The sequence below is a fragment of the Anabrus simplex genome, chromosome 4 (assembly GCF_040414725.1).
Source record: "Anabrus simplex isolate iqAnaSimp1 chromosome 4, ASM4041472v1, whole genome shotgun sequence".
Lineage (NCBI taxonomy): Eukaryota > Metazoa > Arthropoda > Insecta > Orthoptera > Tettigoniidae > Anabrus > Anabrus simplex.
Genome location: NC_090268.1, coordinates 455,777,683 through 455,796,255, shown reverse-complemented (window position 1 = coordinate 455,796,255; position 18,573 = coordinate 455,777,683).

Here is an 18,573-nt window from a genome sequence, read left to right as displayed (position 1 = left end):
TGTCGATCATTCTAGAACACAGGCCATCCGTGATTTTAAACCTCCTAAGGACATCAAAGGTATCGCTAGATTCATTGGTATGGTGAATTTCTTCAGGAAGTTTATTCCTAACTTCGCTAATAGAGCGGCGCCCTTAAACCTTCTTCGTAGGAAAGGCATCAAATTCGAGTGGGGACCGTCTCAACAAGCCGCTTTTGAAGACCTTAAATTAGCTCTCTGTAATGCCCCTGTACTTGCTATGCCGGATTTCTCGAAGAAATTCATCGTCCAAACCGACGCGTCGTCGTCGGCGGTAGCTGCAGTCCTTCTTCAAGAGACTGAACTAGGGAGGCGCCCCATCGCCTATGCATCTAGGACTCTCTCGGCTCAAGAAGCAAAGTACTCCATATATGAGCTTGAAGGTTTGGCAGTTTTATTTGCCTTAGAAAAGTTCCGTCTCTATCTGGAACATGTCAAATTCGACTTGGAGACAGATAATCAAGCCTTAAGCTGGGTCTTAGGTAGGCCGCGTCGTACTGGTCGTATAGCCCGTTGGGCCATCCGTATTTCCGCCTTCCAATTCGATGTCAGGCATATCAGAGGTACCGAAAATGTTGTGGCTGATGGACTCAGCCGTATGTTTTCAAACGAGGTCGAGACCCATGAACCGGTCGACAGTTCATCACCTTCCGAGTCCATACTATCTGAGGTTAATGCCATCCTAACAGATGCTCCCATGCTTTTTAGGGATATTGAGAAATACCAACGTGAAGATCCGACGCTGGCTCCTATAATGGAAACCCTTTCTTCTGGGGAACATGCTGTCCCTTATGTTCTGAGGAATGGTGTTCTATGTTGCCCTTCGAGGCATGATAAGTTGATGAAAGTTGTTGTTCCAGCGGTTCTTGTACCTATGATCTTCAAGTATTATCATGAGACCCCATTAGGAGGGCATCTGGGTATCTTTAAAACTCGTGAAAAGATTCGTGAAATGTTCATATGGAAAGGTATGGACGGTGAAATTCGGGAACTTGTAAAAGCTTGTAAATCTTGTTTGATCAGTAAACCCACCATGTCCACTAAAGTAGGCCTTTTGTCTTCTCATCAAGCGTCGCGCCCCATGGAACGCCTGTATATCGATTATGTGGGACCCTTCCCCCAGTCAAAGGGTAATGCCAACAAGTTCATCTTTGTGTGTGTAGATGGTTTTACAAGATTTTCCTGGTTATTTCCGACTAAGCTGGCTACCGCTCAGTCCACCATTACTTGCCTAAATTCTATTTTTGCTTCTTTTGGTCCGTGCCAATACATTGTATCTGATAATGCTAAAGCTTTTACATCAAATCTGTTTCGTAAATTCTGTTTTGACTTGTCCATCTCTCATGTAACTACATCTGCTTATTACCCTCAACCATCTCTGGCTGAACGGGTTAACCGTAATCTCAGGTCCGCACTTATTGCCTATCATCATGAAGATCATTCTAGGTGGGACACGTCCCTGCATTGGTTAGCTTTTGCTTTGAATTCGGCGGTTCATGAATCTCACAAATTTACTCCAGCTTCTTTGATGTTTAAGTTCGTTCCCAACACGCCGCTCTCTAACCTCTGGTCTCTGAATGACATTCTGCCCGAGACAATAGATCCGGATAACATTAAAGATCTTTGGAAGAAGGCTAAAGCCAATCTTAAAGTATCTCATGAAAAGGTTAGGGAAAGGTATGATCGTGGACGGAGACCCACCACCTTGAAGGTAGGTGACCAGGTTATGGTCAAAAATTTTGTTCCCGCGGGCAAGCTTGCCCCCAGATTTCATGGGCCTTGTATCATTCTCGATTTTCTTACGCCGGTTACCTTATTGCTAAGTAATCCAGCCACCGAGAGGATATTTAGGGTTCACCTGTCCCAGGTGAAACCGGTGTAATTTCTGTGTTAACTTGCTTCATATTATTTTGAAAGGATATGAAGGTTATATTTTTTTTTTGAGTTTCACTTTTAAGGCATTCTGCCCCTTCTATAGGATTTTGTTTCTTATGTAAGCATGTTTGTGAAACCTGCCCCGACCCATTAAACTGCCATCCTGTCTTTGACACGGCCATTACCACGCTCCCATCTCCTGCTCCACTCTACTCAGTGGCTTAATGAATACCATGAATATCTGCACGCCGCTGGCCCCTCACTCTCTCTACAAGCCTGTACCCTCAAAGAAAATGATTGTCCAACACAATTCTGCCGCCTAGCTTTAATGTTTCAGCGCCCCCGCAGCCGCGCAGCGCCGTGCAGCGACTGGGGAGGGGGATGGGCCCCCTCCTCTCCAGCGAGGACGACATGTGCACGGCGAGCCGGAGCTCACCTCCCGGCCAAGGCTGATGTGCGGCGCACGACCTGCTACATGCCCGCAGCCTGTATCTGTTCACCGCGGGCGCGGCGTACTTCAACACCTCTGCTCCCCTCATAGTGCGGGCGAGCGGTATCTCAGGGTACTTGAGGGGTCCGAGCGGCCTCCGTTGGACGCAAGCCGCAACGGCCGGTCTGGCCATCCGACTCAATCTACATCAACTACATGGACAGTCACCATAAGCAATAACTACACTTGGGAATTTAACAACAATATTTGGTGGACATTGCAAAACTTTTCTTCACCTTTAAGTATTAAAAGTTTATCTTCAGAAATTCAAATTTTACAAACATAAAGACTTTCATTTTCCTGCAACAACAACATTTTGAAACTGAATTAAGAAATCTTGTAAATGCTTCTGCTATCTATCTTCGTATCAACATCATTACTTGGACTTTGTTTCAAACTGATTTCATGTGTCACCCCTGGAGGAACTTTTGGGGGGGGAGGTCTGTACCGGGCGGTACACCTCTACACCGTTTATTTAAAAGTTGCGCCAGTTGAAACTCCTCTTCTGGAGGAAGGTTGAACTTTATCTATTCTATTAATTCTCTACTTTCTCAGAAGATGTCACCACGTGGAAAATTTTGAGTTTTTGAACTGTGTCACTTTTGATGTGTTTTTGTTTCGCTTGAAGTAAGAAGTGTGAACTTTCTCTTCTAGAGGACACTACTGAAGATCTACAATAGTGCAACCTAGTGCGAAATCAAAGAACTATTTTGTTGGAGAAATTTTTATTTCAAGAGTTTGTTCTTTGTTAAATTTCTTTCTGTCATGGTTTAAGTTGGCTGTATACCCCTCCTTTTCCCCTTATTTTGGATCTAGCCAATCCCGAATTTCTTTAATTAATTTTCCACCAATAATGTGTTTCTTTTTCCTCTATGTAGGGGTTTCTTTTCCCTAGCCAATAAAGATTTTGTGGGAGGGTGTTTTCTTTCCCCTAACGCCTAGAATCTTCCGCGAGAGGATATAAACTGCTGATTTTGGGGTCTCCGGGCCACTTCTGTTCCATCTTTCAGTGTATTAAGTACATAGCAGGAGGCGGGAAGCGCCTCTTTCTTCTTCAGCCGTTCAACACCAGGTAATGGCCCATTAATAACTTCTTTTCTTGCTAGGTCGGCAGTTTAACACTCGCGGCGGGTTCGAAGCATTTCCATCATGTAACCTTTTCCTAAAATGTAATTACTCTTTTCATCTTTTTCTTGTAAAACTACATATTGGGATAGAGAGTGCTAACCCTCTCGAGCTCCCACTCACATTTGTTTTGAGGTGAACTTATTTTCTCAAACTATTCTTCGTTTATGTAATGTAAAGTGTTCTTCTCTAAGTCACCTCTGTAGTATGGGATTAGCCCTTGCGTTAGTGGCCCAGAGCCAGATTAGGTTTTAAAAAACAAAGTGTATTAGGAGTGCAAGTTCGCCTCCTCTCAAATTGTTATTATAGAGGTCATGTAATCAACCTTCTTTTTCATTCAATAGACCTCAGTAGGTTGGGTATTTTACCCCTGTGAATACGTCCTTAGAGTACAGCTTGAAGGTAGAGTTTGGTGTGGCCTTTGAGAGGCTTAAATTTTGAGAGCGGATCGCTCTTTTGAAATGGAGTGTCATATGCCTCGTGGAGGCTTTTCTGTGTAATTCGGAGCCAGGGGCTCCTAGGGATGAATGGGGTTTTCTGCCCCTCTGTTAAAACTTGTGTTTGTGGTAAAACTGAGCTGATCGCTGAAGTCAGGGCGTGAAGCCCAAAACCTGTAAATATTGTAACTCCCCTTGTTTTGCTACATTGTACCTGCCATGTCTGTTATTGCTTTGTTTTTGAAAAGAAAATATAACCTTGTTAAATTTTAAATTAATTTTACATGCACTATAATTTCGTAGCTTGAAACCCATTCACGCCCGCACCTTCTTACGCCTCTACCTACCGCTAAAACACGGTAACAATTATTATTATTATTATTATTCGTTGGGACCATCTAAGACCACGTTAAGTCTTGTTACATTATTTATCTGTGCATCTAATATTTTTGACACTCAGAAATGCGAGTATTAAGCGTTAATGAATAATGCATGTGGTTTTTTCCCGAAGTAATCCACACTCTCCATGAAAATCTTCACGGATTCTATAAATAAATAAATAAATTAATTAATTAATTAATCACTCAATCAATCAATTATCATTGAACTGCATTTAGGACTATTGCCCATGTGGCAAATTACCTATCAACGGTTATTCTAGTATTTTCTTAAATGATTTTGGAGAAAGAAATTTATCGATTATATCTTTTGATAAATTATTCCATTCCCAAATTCCTCTTCCTATAAATGAATATTTGCCCCAATATGTCCTCTTGAATTCCAATTTTGTCTTCATATTATGATCTTCCCCATCTAAACTTCACTCAAGCTTATATGCCTACTAATGTCATTCCACAATATTTCTTTACTGACATCTCGGAGCATCCCACTTCGTCGAGCAGTTCGTCTCCTTACTCCTAAGTCTTCCCAGGCCAAAGTTTGCAACATGTTCGTAACAGTATTCTTTTGTCGGAAGTCACCCCGAACAAAACGTGCCGCCTTTCTTTCGATCTTTTCCGATTCTCGTATCAAGTAATCCTAATGTGCGTCCCATAAACTGCAATCATACTCTAATTGGGGTCTTAACAGAGACTTATATACTCTCTCCTTTATATCCTACTATAATCCCTAAATACTCTTATATATTCATGAAGAGATTGATAATGTCTTTGGCTTTATGTCCCAGTAACTACTTTTACGATTTTTGGAGTATGAAGATATCTGTAATCTTTATTTTCGACCTCTTTAGTATAGAGCGATGGCCTTCTAACTCCATATTGACAGGTTCGATCTGGCTCAGACCGTTGGTATGTTAAGGTGCTCAAAAACACCAGCCCCTGTCGTAAGATTTACCGGCTCGTAAAATAGCTCATGCGGGACAGATTTCTGGCATCCCTACGTCTCCGAAAAACCGTAGAAGCAATTACATTATTATTATTATTATTATTATTATTATTATTATTATTATCGGGCCGATGACCTTCGATGTTAGACCCTTAAAACAAGCATCATCATCAGTATTATTATTATTATTATTATTATTATTATTATTATTATTATTATTATTATTATTATTATTATTATTATTATTATTATTATTATTATTATTATTGTGGTTTAACCTCGCACTAACTCAGATAGATTTCTGTTGACGACGATGGAATGGGAAATGGCTAAAACTGAGCAGGAAGCGCCAATGGCCTTCGTGTTCATTCATATAAAGGGAAATAATAATAATAATAATAATAATGATAATAATAATAATAATAATAATAATAATAATAATAATAATAATATGGCCTCAGTTACCGTTTGTCAGAAATTTAGATTTGATGCCAGTTAGGCTATCTGTGTGTCAATCTCGACGTTCCAATTTACTGTACAAGGTGGGAGAGAAACCGAATCTGTGCTGGGCTACCTATAGCTAAGTTAACATTAATTTTGCCAAGTGAACACCAAATGTGTCGCTAGAGACCTTTTACTTGCCAGCATCGTACGACATGGAGTGTTGAATTGACTTTTCTTGTATCCTTGAAAAACCGACACCCATTGCCGAGTATGAACCCGCGGAGGTCGACACTCCACCACTGATGCACAGAGGAGATCTCTTAACACTAACCAGAGAAAAAAACGGGTGAGCTCCCACCTTTCTAGGGATGTCGGTATCGGTGATGTAAAAGGAAGGACGACAAAGCACCAGAGAAAGACTCTAGCCTCGCAAACGTAATACTGTACCATCGAGGTCGGGAAAGAACATAAGTCCTTCTTTTCTGGCCCTTTTCTCAATTATCTGAGGGTCGGTGCTAGTGTGGATTGAACCCAATTTTTACGGCTTGACCAATCCTTTGTGGAAGACTTTATTCACTATCTGTGGTGATTGATAGTGTGATGTGTTGTATATAACTGAAAAGGTGTATTCAGACGATCAAAAATACCGAGCCCTCGAGGTAGAAAACCAAGTGGGGATAAAATCTTCGGCGCGGTCGGGAATGGAATCCTAGGCCACTACGCTGATCATTCAGCCAAGGAATCGGATCGTAATATATCAAGGCAACTTATACAGTTAATATGAAAGTATGGAGCCTAGGACAAGTAAGTTTAAAGTTGTTTCAGATTCAGCTAGAGGACCTGTGGTCACCAAACTACACTCCTAGTCTGAGAACCTCTGGTATACCAGACTTTTTAGCCGAAAACTTATAAAGCGGATGTTTCATTGGCTGGTCCTTAAGTAATCTGATAATTACAGGTGTCAAGGAAAATACCAAACTCGTGCGGACAGCTTTCATAGGCGTGCAGATAAAGTTAGGTGCTGTGCAGTTGTAGCGTAGTGGGGGAGCACTTCAAGTGCAGTGTAGGCTACGTAGCATTCCCTCCAAGCTATAATAGAGTCATAGAGTGAACGGCGGGCACTCGCTACGCTACATTGTTGGAAGCGTATTGTTTTCAAATCTGTGCAAGAAATTCGGTGAGTTTAAATATATAATTCCTAATAATCCATACAAATACATTTGTTATATTGTCTATACCAGGAAAGCAAAACCTAGACTAGCGTGTCGGTTAAGGTCTTGTTTATTACATTTTTTTGTCTATTGTCTTCACATCATCATGAAACGCCCTCATTTGACTTCGTTTAAGTATTAGATTGCATTACGTAAATTCATTCGACTAAATGTGTCATGGTTTTGTTTTGCAAACATCACTAAAAAATACATTCTTTTCTTTCTTTCCTTCATTCTTTCTTAATCTGCTTACCCTCCAGGTTTGGTTTTTCCCTCGGACGCAGCGAGGGATCCCAACTCTACTGCCTCAAGGGCAGTGTCCCGGAGAGTGAGACATTGGGTCGGGTGATACAAGTGGGGAGAAGACCAGTACCTCGCCCAGACAGCCTCGCCTGCTATGATGAACAGGGGCCTTGCAGGTGGATGGGAAGATTAAAGGATAGGCAAGGAAGAGGGAAGGAAGCGGCCTTGGCCTTAAGTTAGGTACCATCCCGGCATTTACCCGGAGGAGAAGTGGGAAACCATGGAAAACCACTTCCAGGATGGCTGAGGTGGGAATCGAACCCACCTCTACTCAGTTGACCTCCCGACGCTGAGTGGACCCCGTTCCAGCCCTCGTACCACTTTTCAAATTTTATAGCAGAGCCGAGAATCGAACCTGGGCCTGCGGGGGTGGAAGCTAATCACACTAACCACTACACCACCGAGGCGGACATTAGATTCTTTTAACAGGTAAATTTTAGTAATAAGATACGTTTCTGTTTTAACTTAATAACATTTCTAAAAACATATGGCCAAATAATTAATTGTGACTTTATTAAAGCGTAATGTTGAAATATGCTATGTTGCAAGATTTTCGACCTATTTATTACATGTAACGTTGAAATATTTTAGTGTGTTGTGCGGCGTGCCACTCGCGTGTAATAGGTTCATCATCCTTAGTCTATATCCTTCGAACTTTTTCCTCATATTTCCTTTCTTATGTCCAACTGTGTAGCTCGGACGGCAGAGCGGTTGCCTTTTGAGCCGAACTTGACAGGTTCGATTCTGGCTTGGTCCGGTAGAATTTTAAGGGCTCAAATGAGTCAGCCTTGTGTCGGAAGATTTACTGACACGTAAAAGAACTCCTGCGGGACAAAGTTCCGGCACGTCGCCTTCTGCGAAAACCGGAAATGTAGTTATGGGGAAGTAAGTTATGAATATATGTATTTCGTTTCGCCCTCTAAGGAGCACGTAAAACCATTACTTAGCACTGATTTTCTTGTTCTTTTTATCCTTCTTATCTTCCCAAAACTTCCTCATCTTTTCACTTTGGGCTTGTCTTCTTTCTTGCGTCCATGCGTTCTTGAGTTTCAGATTCCTTTCTGTTGGGTTCTTGAGTATGAAGTTATGTGTATTGATTTTCTGCTTGTATGTAGTCCTTGTAGTTACCAACGGGTCAATATCGATTATTATTATTATTATTATTATTATTATTATTATTTTCTAATTGCTTTACATCACACCGACACAGATAGGTCTTATGGCGACGATGCGAACTCACAGCTGCGCTACGCTAACCGCACGGCTAACTCGCCAGGTATTTTTATTATTATTTACATCGTTATGCCCTACTTAGGAGCTCGATTGAACCAGCTTAGCTGATGTGTTGGCCTTCTTCTCCTCCCAAAATCTCTTCATCCTCTCGCTGAGCTTCTTCCTTCGTTCTTCTGTCCAAGTTATAGTGGCTCTGGTGTTGGGTTTGTCTTCAAACTGGTGATTGTCGATTTTGGTTCTGAATTTATATCTGGCCTGTATAATATCTTCCGAGATGATGATTTCCTGGAGATTTGTTTCAATTTCACGAAGCCGGGCTCTTCTTCATTTTAGAAGAATGGGCCAGGTTGAGAATTCTTTTAGTTAGTCTGTTACTATTCATTCTGATAATGTGTATATAAAATTTCAGTCATCTTTTCCGAAAAGTGTGAGATATTTCTTCAGAATGACAATATATTTCCTGGGATGTTTTCTTCCTCCATATTCTCTCTATACAAACTGGGCCAAACATGTTTCTTAAAATTTTCCTTTCCTGTTTCTCTGTGTCTTTGGTTACAGACCCGTCACCAATGATTAAGTTTTCTGAAGCATATAACGCTTCAGGTTTGATTACTGTATTATAGTGTCTAAGTTTTGCTTTCCGAGATATTGATTTTTTGTTGTACCTGTTCCAAGTGATCCTGTAAGCTTTCTGTAACTTGGAAATTCTTTATTTATTTGTTTCACGGTTTAAACCAGAGGGCTGAATAATTTCTCCTAAATATCTGAAATGGTTCACCTGAAATATTTTGCCGAATTTAGTTATCATAGGTTGTCCATCTACATATCGTGAAGCTCCTTCCATGTATTGAGTTTTCTCATACGAGATTTGAAGTCCCGTTTTGATGGCAATTTCTAGTAATTTTTCAATGGAATGAATTGCTTCTTGCCTGTTATTGGAAAAGATTGCTATGTCATCCGCAGAGGCCAGACAGTGCAAGTGAATTCTATCTTTGAGTAGTCTGCCAACGGTTATTCTTTTCCCAGGTCCTGATAACTTTCCCAAGTGCCGGGTTGAGTGGCTCAGACGGTTGAGGCACTGGCCTTCTGACCCCAACATGGCAGGTCCGATCCTACCTCAGTCCGGTGGTATTTGAAGGTGTTCAAATACGTCAGCATCGTGTCGGTAGATTTACTGGCACGTAAAAGAACTCCTGCGGGACAAAATTCTGGCATCTCGGCGTCTCTGAAAACCGTAAAAGTAGTTAGTGGAACGTAAAGCAAATAACAGAACAGAACAGAAACGGAGATAATTCGTCTCCTTGACCTGGATGTTAATAGTAAAAAGCTGAGATATATCTCCTAGGAATTTAACTTTTGAATTAGTGCCAGTTAATGTTTGTCTGATTAATTCCGGTTTATTTTATCAACTTGAAATTCTTCTAGAGTATTGAAAAGTGTTTGACGGTCTATAGAGTCATATGCTTTCTTGAAATCTACAAATGTAGGCCCTAATGACAGTTTGTCTGGTTTTGCGAATTTGTAGGATTATTATTATTATTATTATTATTATTATTATTATTATTATTATTGCTAGGGGCTTTACGTCGCTCCGACACAGATAGGACTTATGGCGACGATGGGATAGGAAAGGCCTAGGAGTTGGAAGGAAGCGGCCGTGGCCTTAATTAAGGTACAGCCCCAGCATTTGCCTGGTGTGAAAATGGGAAACCACGGAAAACCATCTTCAGGGCTGCCGATAGTGGGATTATTATTTTTATTATTATTATTATTATTATTATTATTATTATTATTATTATTATTATTATTATTATTATTATTATTATTTCCTATTTTTTCTATGATTAGGTGTTCAAAAGTCGGACGTACGTAGATTCAGTACATTTTTTTTCTGTGTGTTTGTTTTACGACATCATGGGAAAACGGCCGAATTGTTTTTTTTTTCACAATCGGTATTGGAGTTCAGGGATAGACTGGTTGTGTACTTCGCTATGGAACACTTTATTATGTATCCGAAAAGGAGGAATGGTATGGTTGGTCAGCTACAGCGATGATCAAGATGAGTCACGATCTTACTGGAGGAAAAAAGTCCACAGGTCTAGCCTTTCAGGCAAGCAACTCAATGTTCAAAACATCCTAGGGATATGAGATACGAATTTTAGGAAAATATAATTGTGTAATAGATTATACTCTTTATGTATTCCTAAAATTACAATACTTTTCTTAATCATCGTTATCCGGTCGATTAGATTAGCAGTTTGCTTTCTCTCTATCACTACGAGGGCTAATGCAGGTCAATGCAGAGTTTCAGAGTTTCGGTGTGGACATTTTCTCAAAAAATTAACCGCCTGAGGGCATTGCACCAAGCAACACATTACAGAAAGAATTATGTAAGTTAAATTTGACTTGGATTTGAATAAAAAAAGAAAACGCGTAAAGAAACAAGCGGTTTTAGGTTGTTTGTCCGGAAATGCATTTAGGTCGGAAGTAAGGTAAGGTAAAGGTGTATTCAGCCCGAACGCAGGTCCGAACCTCCGCAGAAGTGTGCCTGAGCCGGAGTTTACGTACGGTAGTGTGGCCAATTCCTTTTCGCTCCTCCATTCCCTTACCCCCCACGAACAGCGCGTGGCAACCCATCCAAATCTTGACCACGCCCAATGTTGCTTAACCTCAGATATAGACCGGAAGTGATTTTCGAAATTTCATTTTTTTAAAGTTTGATAGTTCTATCCGAGACTCGCAATTTGAAACCTTTCCGGGGCCTTAGGCCCTCCTTTCGGCACAATCGAGGAAGTTGCTTAAATTTACGTTATTCGTTGTGTGGGGACCCCTCCTTTGTTTGCTAAGAAATATTTTCATCATTAACATGGAAGAATGTGATGCGAGGCGGAGATCAAGGCAGGAAGACAATACAGTGAAGTGAAGAGACTGGCATTAGAAAGAAGAAATCTGCAAACACATCAACCTCTGGATTAAAGTGGAGAAGAAGAAGAATACACTGGCGTAGTTCAGGGAGCCTGTCCACATGGTGAACTTCTACTGAACTCTCGTCATCATACAGCTAGATCATCCACCTCCAACGCATTGAGGGAGAAAGGGTTTAAAGTGTAGGAAAAGGTACATGGCCTCTCTGCCGATGGCTGACAGCATCGCCTTCAGCCACATGGATATATTACAGACCCCACCATCAGATATGAGACCTGCTAGAGTCAACCTGAAGAAGTTGACTCAGAAAAGAGACTTATCTACGAATTTGCTATTAAATATTTCCGAGAAAATTATGTCGAATACATGACTGTCATTGGTTTAATGTCCACGTCTGTAGCGTAACGGTTGCCGCTGTTAGCTGTCATCCTCGGATACCCAAGTTCAATTCCCGGTACTGCCAGAAATGTAAAACCGGCAGGTGAGCTGATGTATGGTTAAAAGTGGTATATTTGTGGGGGGGGGGGGAGGGGGTCAGAGGGGTGTCTAAAACGAGCTCCATCACCTCGTTATGAGGACATGTGTTTACAGGTTTAATGACAGGAGCGAGAAGGACTATCCCAAATTCTTTGCTGATTTCACCGAAAGGTTCGGCCTCACCAAAAACTTTATGATGTCAGTTGTTTCATTTGCACTAAGAGGTTATGCCAGACACTCTCAGGAGATCAGACATACACAAATAGGACATGGGAGCAGTCAGGTAGCGCTGTTGTCGATGTGCAGTGTGCATATGACGGGCATCGAGTTGGGAGTGTTGTTGCTGTGTGGCGTTGAAGTGAAGAGTGTCGATTTCACCGCTCTGAAGAATGTTTTCAAACGCTGATCAGCGTTCGTGGATTAAAATCGAGATTGCCCGTGTTAAAAATGCATCACAATGTTAGCGAGTATTACGTGAAGCCTGTGGCGAGAATGTATTATCCCACAGGACAGTTGCACGATGGGTCAGGGAGTCAAGCTCTTATTGCAACGGTGGCATTGGGAGGTACTCGCCAGACATGAGTTCTTGTGACTTCGACCTGTTTCCGAAGTTGAAGGAATCGCTCCGAGGCCGCCAACTTCCTGAGGTGGCATCTGTACTCCGCGTAGTAGGGCGCTCCGTCACTGCCATTAACAGAGAACGCCTTGCCAACGGTCCCCAGCAGCTTTCCGACATTTGGCAAAAGACTTTGCGGGCGACTACATTGAAGGAACATAATACAACTGTACTTGATAGTTAATTAACTATTGCGTTCTATCAATATTGACATTACATTATTTACAACCCTCGTGTTTATGGACCTTAAAAGTGCACTGTTCCTTCACGTCTTAGTAACATAGTAATGTACGTTCTCTTGGTCATGAACCTGTAAACGAACATTTTGAAATAAAATAAAGGTAACCAGAGCAAGAATTATAAAATACTCCGTTGATATTAGCTGTCTCGAGAAACTGAACAAAACAAATGCTAGTTATTTACGTTAAGAGGATCGAAAGTTAGTTTTTAGGTGTGAGTTGCGATGAAGCCAGAATTTCGAAACGACAATGTGAAACACTTTATTTCATTCTGCGAAGAATTCTTTAATTTTAATTACAATAATATGACGAGCGCATTATGCCGAATCCAAGACTCACCGTTCATTTGTCGTACATGAAAAATCAACATAATTCAAGAATCAGTTGTTAGATGTATTGACTCGCCCACTCGACGCAGTGTAACTGTTTTACGTGCATTGAAAAGTGTTTTGGATGGTATATTTTTTTTATGTTGGTGGAAGATGAGTCTGGTAAGTAAATACAGTGTCGTATAAGTTCCACTTTACCGAGCTCGATAGCTGCAGTCGCTTAATTGCGGCCAGTATCCAGTAATCGGGAGATAGTGGGTTCGAGCCCCACTGTCGGCAGCCCTGAAGATGGTTTTCCGTGGTTTCCCATTTTCACACCAGGCAAATGCCGGGGCTGTACCTTAATTAAGGCCACGGCCGCTTCCTTCCAATTCCTAGCCCTTTCCTATCCCATCGTCGCCGTAAGACATATCTGTGTCGGTGCGACGTAAAGCAAATAGCAAAAAAAAAAAAAAAGTTCCACTTTGTACATTATTTTTGAAAAACGTAAACATACGAATTTCGAAATATTATTGCACCCGCCCCCTACCCATTGGGTCTCTGGCGATGAATCTACAGGGTCGTTAACTGGGTTATAAAATTAAGTGGGCATAATAAATATATAAGAATGAGTGGCATGAAGGGTAGGATAATACGGGTGTCATAAAACTAACATGGAATGCTATTTTTTTGCTATTTTGCTTTATGTTGCACCGACATAGATAGGTCTTATGGCGACGATCGGATAGGAAAGGTCTAGGAATGGGAAGGAAGAGGTCGTGGCCTTAATTAAGTACAGCCCCAGATTTTGCCTGATGTGAAAATGGGAAACCACGGAAAACCATTTTCAGGGCTGCCGACAGTGGGATTCGAACCCGCTATCTCCCGGATGCAAGTTCACAGCTGCGCGCTCCTAACCGCACGGTCAACTCACCCGGTAACATCGAATGAGAAAAACATTTATAAATATTAAAAACAAAGAGTTTGTTATCCTCCTGACGATTGTGAGATCTGATGCAAAATAACCATGTTGAATATACATGAATAATGACAATTTTTGCAACTAACATGTTGAAGATTGTTTCAATTTGCTTTGAGAACGAGACGAAGTACACCCAGGAGAAAACCTTTATCATGATATCGCACATACGGAATAACAAGCAAATAAAATCCACTCAAATTTCCCCCCCATTAATACTGGGGTATATTTACATAACTTACAAGTCTGAGTGAAGCCTAATCTAGATCTAAACTGATAAACAAAATAATAAACCCATTTAAAGTAACACGTACTAAACACACAGGATATTTCAACATGATATGCTCTGGCTCGGAATCGAACCCAGCATGCATACAATTAACCCCAGGATTGAAACCTGTGTTGACAAATCAACATAAAATACACTCACCATAATTAAACATAACATAATACTATAGATACAAATGAACACGGATCTCCACGGTGCGAGGTTCGAAAAAGTGATCACTGGACTCCACAGATGGGCACTGAAAACCCTAACTATCATATTCAGTCAAAAATGGCTGTATTACACTAGCTCATTGAGTCTCTCTCTGATCAAGGCTAACCTTCTTAATGAATCACACAAACACATAAATCGCATGTCTGGAGGAAACGGGACCCAAATCTTAACAACCCTGGCTATGTTTCGCCTCACAAAAAATTATCGCTCACATAGCGGGTGTTCAATCTTCCCAACTCAGAGTCCCGGCTTCAAATCTCTGCTGTACCGCTATGTTACATTTCTCCCTGTGCATTGACACAAATTTTCACTACCAGATAATTGGCAATTAAAAATACTTCCATCAAAGATTCTACTAAACTCTTAGGATGACACTACTACCTTCCCAACAAACACACATCCATTTATCTAATTCATGAACGAATTTAAAATCCCCGTCTCTCGCCTAGCTCCATGGGAGGATATGGTTCGAACCTCACGACGGCTCTCTACGGCACTCCTTCCATCCGACGACTAAACTATATCAGAATATTACTCGCATGCATATGATACAACTGGTTGAGTACCAATCAACATAAGAAAACATAAGAAAACCATTCCAAATAACACTACTGGCACTAACCATTCTACATAAAGTCAAACTATGTAAGAACAAACCCGAGAAAAATGCCCAATTGAAAAATGAAGAATAAATAAAAATCAAATTTACCATATTTACAAAATCTAATTCACTCAGACTTGTTATTAATTGAGCATTGTGCCCTTAATCAGCATATTTACATATTAAAGGATAGAAACCCTATCAATTATTATTTACAGACTAATGAAATTTAAATGGATATTCCGTTCTAATACGAGTCATGCTAGTAAAATAAATTTGCTCAGCCTCATCCTCCGGACACCTCGGATAACTACGGGACATCCATTGGGCGATTTACTGCTTCATAGCTTCCATGTAGACTGCATTAATGACCAGGTCCGTACTGGAACTCCTAGGGTGAAACTCCACAATGGTCTACAATGCACAACACACACAGTTAGGCCCGTTACGTACGTATGCTACAAATGCGCACTTTACGGCCCGATTTTTGATCCCAGGTGCCGGGATCCGAAATACTAATAAGGGGTTATTAATTAAACGCCCACATTAGTTTAGTAGTAACGTCTGTGTCTCCGCTCACGGTATTTGTTATTATTAGGGTTCTAATAGTCCTTTCTTTGTTTTAAGTGTTGACCGGAATGATGATGATAATAATCTCAGTTCAAGTTCTTGCCCTGAATTACGACCAAATAACCCGAATGCGCATCCACGTATATCACCGATATAACTTCTTCTCATACACCAATTGTTTAAGACATTGCCACTATCCTTTAAAATAAAAGTTCACATACAAAAGAAACTGTTACTCGAGATGGTCACACATCTGTTTCTCACGAAAAAAAAAAAAAAGAGACTGCCCAGGGGTGACGCTTCCCACACCTCATACCATCTGTGAAGTTTCCCTCTCTCAAATTTCCCATATACCCTATTCTCGGTGTATTAGAGGCGCAATAGTGCGATAATCAAGTAACTAGTGATTTTATAATATGGTTAAGATTCGCCCGGACGAAATCTGACCGCAGAATTCACAGTAATGAATAAAAAGCTCTACTCAATTTTTAGCGCTCTCACGGGATTCCCCTTGTCAAGTGGGTGCCAAGATATTTAACTTATGGCCTCTGTAACTTTGCACTGTTGTGTAATCATATATTCCTTCTTTTAACAGAAGATTATCACAATAAAAGACGTCACGCACTCTAAATAAATTCACAAATCACGAACAGCTGTTTTGAGTCGTTGTACAGTGCAGTATTATTAAAATCGTTAATTCCTTTAATACAGAAAACGACGTTGGCCAAGCTGTTTTAAAGATGGTTCCTAGATTGCGATCCTAAAATGTTTCCATCTCCCACTCACCAACGACTTGTGGTGGGGATAAATTCTCCCTTCTTTCCGTCCAGGGATTCTCTAGCTTTGATTGGAGGAAATACTTCCTAGCCTATCGCTTGGTGTTCCACGCTTCGAGATTCCGCGAACTCGCTCCTAGACAAAGAAATGCGCATCCACTTGATCCCTAGTCCTTGGTTCATGTCCCTGTCGGGTACATTATGAATAAAATATAATTTCCGAACTTTAATATTTCATGCATTTTTTTGTACGAGGAATAGTGACTGAAATATTCATAGGCTAATTATTCCATTTCTCACAATCTTACAAGTATTTCCGTAAATATTAATTTAGAAATGTCAATTTTCAATATGTTACTTCTGAAACAATTTTACGACATGAGCAATAATAATGAAGATATTCACAAACTGAACTTGAAGTCCATCAACGGTATGCATCGCTAGCGTGGAAATATTGTTCAATCGTCACCGTAATGAGTTAGCCGGCAATGGTGGTAGTACTTGTTTTGACGTAAAACATAATTCAAAATTGCGGTTTGAGATCTGCGGCGAAAAATCGATGTGCCGCTTTTAATGTAACGCGGAAGCTCCGAAGTAAGGGTTTATTCTAAGACAAATCAAACCCAATTAATAAAATAATTGTAAATACTGTGCAAATCATGTCGAAATAGCAAGGGATCGCGCCAACTCGGTTATTAACATATTAATTCCTGTTTCTTGGAAACTGTGATACGTTGCCATACGAACGCGGATGACAAATAAGTCTTATCAACTTCGGTCGGGAGAATAGGGTGTATGGGAAATTTGAGAGGGAGAAGAAAAAGGAAATTTTTTTCGCAACCAAAAGAAATGCTCTCGGCTTATATGGCATGACAAATTACATACACAAATAAATACACTCTGGCTATACGGCCGTCCCTATAACCCCCCAAAAGACACAGATTCTAAATGTTATGGTCGCACCCATACAAATACAATACAAAAGCAAAACATAAGTGACATGGAAATTACCGAACTCAACATCAAATACATACCAACACCTGAAATAAAAATACACATATGGGAAATAGCATCATCTTGAGAAAAGGTGCACGGGTCACGAACCCTTGCACTCTCGATCTCGCGGCTGGTTAACTGGGCTTTGTCTTCGGTTCAAGCAATGAATCTTATAGTTATGACATATCTTTCAATTATACAAGCACCTGTATGGTTCAGTAACCCAGATTCCCTTCTGACGACTTGCAGGACAATGTCACGCTAAAGTCTTCCCGTTGGCCCTTTAAACCATTCAACACAGCTGGAGACTCCCCTCAACCAAACGCACCTCACAAGGAAAAACACACATTTAACATGTCGTAAACAGTATATCGTCCTGCATATTTTTCTTTACTCCCTTAACCGATTATCGGCAATTAATTCGATTAACTCTAATCATGGCGAGTGCGTCGATACTGGATTCGTTCTTTCGCCAATGGCCGGCATTCACCTATATACAGTGTAATTTAGCAGTCCCTTCCAATATCGTTTGCTGCAGCCCAACTAACGTGCAAATGGTTATAGGGGTGCTATTCCCTTGCAGACGTACTGTATGGTACTAATGTTCAGTGAGCACAGTTTGCACACGATTCTGAACCCTAGCGAAATGTTATATCATCCGTTCGCCAAACATGACGCCTTGAAATCATGCAGCAACGTCCTTTTATTATGTAACTATGTTAATGTGTCATCCCTCATGACCAGGTATAACAAAGAGGGGAATCAGTGCATAAAACTAGGCAACAGAGAGGTAATTAATGTCTTAAACACCGAACCGGATGGCGTATGTTCTCTGCTCTCGTCGTACTACCAGCACGTTTCTAGCAGTGCAGCGTAGCGGATGAGTTTAGGCGTTCGCCTTGCAATCGATGGAATGTGCCAGACAAAGTATGCTTGGCTCGCAGGGCTTATAAAGACTCACCCACTCCACCAGCCTCGGAGGTACCCCAGAGATACAAATATTTTCCATTCTGCAGCGAGATAGCTATTTCCCACGGTCTTTCAAATGGCTCGCACATTGCTCTCACACCTTTGATTACTGCATTTTATGGTTCGATAGTACAC